This window comes from Barbatula barbatula (assembly GCF_947034865.1).
Source record: "Barbatula barbatula genome assembly, chromosome: 1".
In the NCBI taxonomy this organism is placed as follows: Eukaryota; Metazoa; Chordata; class Actinopteri; order Cypriniformes; family Nemacheilidae; genus Barbatula; species Barbatula barbatula.
The window spans coordinates 17,079,052-17,085,372 of NC_136766.1; the positions used below are offsets into that span (position 1 = coordinate 17,079,052).

The following is a 6,321-nucleotide window of genomic DNA, read 5'->3' on the forward strand; positions in this document are numbered from 1 at the left end:
GGGAACGGTGAGCATCCCTCGCTCTGATTGGCTGCAGGAATCGATCTGCACGTCTGTCTTCCGCTGCACTTCCTAAACCTCCATCAACAGATGCCGCCGCGCAATTGATTAGCGAGCAAGTCGATATGCGGGTCTCTTTGGAAACATATTTATTTATGTGAGTATGCGACATCCATTACTGTGATTACCTTTGAGGGCTGGTGAAACAACAGATGCTCAGGGACAGCTCATTTAATATTACTTAGTAGAGAGCACCTGTCGACACAGTGCGAGAGAAGCAAGAGATGAGATGTATAAACAACCAAGCCGTTTAATGTAGCTCCCGTGAATATTTTCCAGTTTAACTCGATGGCGAAATGTCGTAAATAACCTATTCTAGCTGTATTATAAATTGGTGGAAATATTGCTTGTTTATAATCTGTCCATTTCAGAATATTGAACAGTTTGAGCCTACGTGGTTAACATGATCTACACGAGAGGTTTGTGGACACAAGAGGGCGCCCTAATACAGCATAATCTGTTGTTAGGGTCACGCAGTGGTGAAATCAATTTTTTTTGTGAGTATATACTCTCTCTGACCCCCCTCCCCAGCCTACTCACCCGTCCCAGATCGACAACCCATGAGCACCACACTCACGAATGCATAGAGTATGCCTCTATATGTAATCATGAGCATTCTGAAAGATGTATTGCAAGCAAGATTGCAATAGCCAATGACAGCTGGGGGGGACTTGCTGGTTTTGTTAATCAATGTCTAGCATTTAGCCTAAGATGGGTTATGTTTAGGCCTACAATCAAGCACAGGTTTTATCAGATGGCAAACTTCAATGCACATTTGTGATTCATGTGAAAACCCAGCTATAAAGTTATTTAATTGTGATATACTGTTTCTAAATAAACCCACTTTGCTAAAAATAGAATTAACATTAATTCTAGTGGTTTCCATCAAAATGCCATCATGAAGTGTTTCTATTACAATTTAAAAAATGTCTTTGGCATTAATGGGTGTTCTATTGATTCCCATTGATCTATTTTGTTTTTGGGGTTTTACAGCAGGGCAACCAACATAATCCGAAGAATATCCTGTGAAAGTATAATCTTTAGATATTAATTTGGTGTGATTTTGACTAGGGCTGTGAAATTAATCGAAAATGAACCGTAATCGTCAATTTTGGCCTTCATCAATTACATAAACAAAATAATCGAAGTAAACGATTATTGTGCCGCATTCTATTTTGAAAGCATCCTCTCTTTTCTTGTAGTATAAATCCACAGCACTCCCTTTTCTTTACATTTCTTTTTCAGTTAAAAGCTAAGTTTTTAAATTTTCTATGTTGGTTTAAACGTTAATGAGTAATCGTGTTAAATAATCGGGATCTCAATATCGGCCAAAATAATCGCGGTTTAGATTTTTGTCATAATCGAGCAGCCCTAATTTTGACACACTAAGGCCATGTCAAAGACGTACAGAAAACAGTATTGAAATACAGTACGTGGTTAAAATCAAACTCTGACGCTCGTCACTAATAACTACAGTTTTAGCCTATAGTTTTCACACACTGACGGCATGTACCTGCGAATCACGTAGACTACACCACTGGCGTAATGCAATTTATAGGGATGACGTCTCAAAACCCAAGCATAAAATTCAAGGGAGTTTTCTCATTTACAAACAGGTCTTAAAATGTACTTAACTTAAAACGTTTTTAGTGATCATGTGTACAAATTGTATAGACATTTGACCATACTATGTTAATATCTTTTTTATAATTTATAAAAAAATATAATATAATTTACATGGCAATCTAAAAAAACCTTAAAATGGGACTTTGTTGGGTAAATTGCTTTTTTTATGTCTTTAATTTTATATACAGTTTATTATTATATTATTTCATGTATCAATTTGTTTATGTAGTTAGGCTTACATTTGATTTGCTATATTGCATTTAAAGCGGTCTCGGATTTACACTTTCATTATGTATTTGCTGCGGTTGCATAACAATACCAAAATCACAATTATTATCACAGGGGCTTTATTAAATTTTTCCTTGTAATATACGTGCTAGGAGGCTTGTTAAAATAGGGAGCTAAATAGGATTATGCATGTATGGGGAAAAGCGAGACATGCACGCGCAGATTTAGTGTACGGGGGACAGAAATGCAATACAAAATATTTAGAATAATAAATGTGTTATAAATAACGTCAAAGTTATCTTGATGACATCATTATCTCTCACTCATCCAGCCTAAAATACACAATATACAAAAATCCATCCAGGCTTTATTTTTAACATCCTGTGTCTGTTTAAAGTTAATAGACATTCTGCATCAAGTAAAACTCATGGACACTTAGCAGACTTCTGTTAGAACACAAGCAAAAGCATAAGTTATGACACAAAACGAAATGAAAAGTTAAAGTGAAACAATTTGCATTGGGATTGGATTAAATGCTAATTCATTCCCAAACTAAGCCCCCCAACAATCTACTCTCCTCCATTTTTCCCTCTGATTATTTTTTCCACACGGATGCGCCCATTCATTAAACTAAAATTATAAACATAAAGCATATCTCGGTATTAATATTTCCTCTTTTTGTTAAAGCTCAATCAACCATAATGTCCTAATTTTTCTCCCCGAACCTCATTTCACATTATCTCGCTAACCAAAGATGGGTGTCCCAAAAGGGATTTATTTCATTTATCGGGATTATTGAATTAAATTAAAGTAGACACTTAACGCAGTAGGGACACGTCTGCTTAAAGCTGCTCTTTGATTTAGGCAGAGACAGTTGACAGAGGATCTGCAGTCGACTGCTGCTGCCTAAACTTACTTGCAAGCAAATATTTAGAACCACAGACCTGTGCTCAACGTGATACAGATATATATATTTTTACACAAAATATTGTACAGGTTAATATAAAAAAGGTATAACTGTAGTAACTACTAATTTAGCAGTTAAAATGAATCCTAAAGGTCTTCACAGATCGTGTCCCATTCATTGACATAAAGACAACAGCTATGGAAATCCTGTCTATAAATTCACAAAAGACAGAAATACTAAGCCAAGCCCCGTCCTCTGTTCTGCTCATGTATTTTTATTTAATACGATATTATTTAAAACATTTAAGAGTAACCTAGTGAGCAGAAATGAATGATTAATCAAGTACATAAATAAAATGCTGTTTTATATTCACGGTCTGATGCATATGAGACAGGAATTCAGACGACAGTCAGCAGATGGCAGCCTTTCTCTTTCATTGACTCCAAGCTTCTTTCCTGGGCTGAACTTCTAAACCCCATCTCTGTGATGTTGCTTTCCCAAGCCTTCGAGCTCATTGCTGTGAAGCGCACTCCCTATTAAAAGGATTTTAAAAGGCAGCACCACGGTCATAACCATCATCTCCCTAAAGCTTGTGCCACACACGACACCATGTGGCGGCTGCCGCAAACAAAGGCATGCCACTTTCCTCCCCGATCACCACGGTTACAGCCCATTTCTGCCAGAGGCAATTACAGCCCTAACCAAGTGTGAGGTCTAAGAGAACCAATCACTGCTAATAAGATCAAGACCTAATGCTATACCACCCTCCAACACCTCTCTCTCTCTCTTTCTCTTCCGTTAGTTCATTGCTTGGGCCTTTTATGACAACAGCAGATCAGTGTCCCATAGTATATAGTTACTGCTGTGTCAATGTGGGTTTTATGTCATATTTAAAATGTCTATGCTCATTATATTAACATTATGTTGTTAAGCCAATTGTATCTGTAATTCTTAGAGATACAGTGTATTGCAGTCTGCCACCAAAAGCACGCTCGGCATACGTCAGCAACAAGGTGCCGGTGTTGTATACCGAGTACAGAATGGACACCTGAGACGCACATGACAGCGCTTTGTGGTAGTGTCCCTAAACAACCCTGAACAAGTTCAAGTCCCAAAGCTATCATCTGATCACCCTCTAAAGGAATCTCTCCGTTCATTTCTACTTTCCGAGTAAGAGAGACAGACGACGACGAGAGACAGACTAAAAAGAAAGGTGAGCATTACCTGTGCTTAGATCACTGTGTTAATGAACGTTTTTTTTCTAACCTGATGCTTGGGGAGACTAGGACATTAGTGACAATGGAAATCAGAGCATCTGTGAACTGATGCAACGGATGAATATGTATAAGCCTCTCTCTCCACCTTCCCCCTCCGTCTCGCACGCCCGCGATTTCACTCAGGGAGGCCTCGCTTCACGTGTGTAGCACCGCTGTCGCTTTGGCAGCTTGCTAAATAATTTGTGCTCTGTTAGTGGGGTCATTGGATAGAGAAGCTGAACTCTGAATAATTTATTCGCAGATACAATCTGAGCTGCCCTCTCTCATATCCTTCAGCTCTCAGACGACCGGCTGCGGCGGCGCCCACACGCGCTGGCACACAGACCTGTTACAGCTAACGCGTTCATTTAGATGGAAATAAGCACGGACAAAATGGGAAATACGGCCCGGCAGACTTTGTCCTGATTGTGACCCGGAGGATCTGTAAGAATCTCATCCCCTTCCATAAACACAGAGAAATTTGACTGCGGATTAGGTGGACGGAATGGAGACAAAAGGCAGCATGGCCGCTGGGCTTTGTGTACCCACCTAATTGCTTTTCATTATTGAGCAGACAATGGGAACCCGAGGAGAGGGATGAAAGCGCTATAGTTGTTCTTGTTAGGGTTGAAATGTACTGTATTGATGTGACTGTGTCTCAGATGTGCTGAAACAAATAGCGAATCACACATGATGGCCTGTTTTGCCTCCTGCGGAATATTAATGAGAGGATCTGCGTTACGCTGAGATCAGAAGCTAGGAGAGCAAGAAACGCACACCTGGACATTACACACACGCACGCTTTCATATTGAAAGTGGAGCAGACAGACATCCTGTATACACATGGCGGCTTCTTGGCCCTGTGGAGGTGTGCACTGTCACTTCCAGAAATACAGAAATATTCACACTTACACACAGATGCTTTACACAACCTCAGCTGAACTGAGGCAGGGAAATACATACGGTTGGCGTGTAGATAGCAGGAGAGCTGGAGGGACATACAGAGGTTTAATGACAGTGTGATTTACATTTTTCAGGGCAGCGCTTTATTATGAAGTGTAAAATGTTTAACTGTAAATATTAAAGTTAGTGTCAACCCAACGTTGCATTCAACTTTACATTTGAATTTGATCGATTCCAATTCTTATCAATTCCCAGTTTTGATTCCACAGTTGAAGTAAAACATTAGATATCAACCTGTATGGTCATTTAGTTTGCTTATTGACTGGTTTGCAAAAACACTGGCCTATTTATGAGCAGCGTTCTGTGTAAATATTCACATAGCAATCATGTTTTGTCTGATTATTACAATTTTTATTACCATACCAGTTTAACATGGTTATCATGGTTAAACTGTAGTAACTATAATGAAACTATGGTACATTTGTGGTTTCTGTGCTTTACTGCAATTACTAAAGTTAAACTATGCTTACTATAGTAAAATATAGTTAATTTCCAAAATGTATTGTAAATACTATAGTACGACATGTAACATAACAAGGGCACTGTACCATAATTTCAACCTTGATATGATGTTTAACTATTTTTATTTATTTACAGTATTTTAACTGTAGTCTTGAATGAGATGAGAATACATTTGAATGTCTCCCACAGAATCTTTAACATTCAAAATCTAACCAACAGTGATGACGCTACAATAACATTTGCCAACCGATTTAGGATTGGTCTTTTATTTTGCATAATTAATTTCATTTACAGAGTCACAATAAAAAAACTCAAGCTTGAACACTGTTGTTTTCTAGCGGTAGTTTTTATTTTTCTAATTTCTCTCTACATCAAGAGACGTACCTCTCAAGAACTCTGGTGAACCAGCCAGTTACTTTAGCCTGAAAAATCCCTGAAAAACTGTTATGAAAAGGAAAAGAGGCACTAACGGCAGAAAGGAGACCAGTCATCAGATAACCGCATTATGTTGGATGTGTCTCTCTCTATCAGACCTCACTCATGTGGCACACAGACTTGACTGCTTCTCACCACAAGAGAACTTTAAACTGGGGACATCCTGTTTGCTGGGAACAGCAACTACAAATGACATAATTACACCAAGCCAGCAGAAAGCACTTCATTGCATGTTCCCAAGTTCCCATTCCCATGCGACTAATGTAGCGCAAACACAGCCAAAGTGGTACAACATTTCTGCAGATTGTGAGTCCTAAAGTCTTATGAATGATATAATGAACTATATTCATTATATTAAAGCCATAATGTAGTATTTTAACCCAG

General features: G+C 38.6%; 1 long non-coding RNA gene across 1 annotated transcript; it reads left to right on the forward strand.

Annotated features, from left to right (window-relative positions):
• On the forward strand, positions 1-5,184 carry LOC306900987. The gene is made up of 3 exons (XR_013787350.1): positions 1-157; positions 3,777-4,034; positions 4,375-5,184. It is a non-coding gene; the product is annotated as an uncharacterized lncRNA (long non-coding RNA).
• Positions 5,185-6,321: the final 1,137 nt, after the last annotated feature.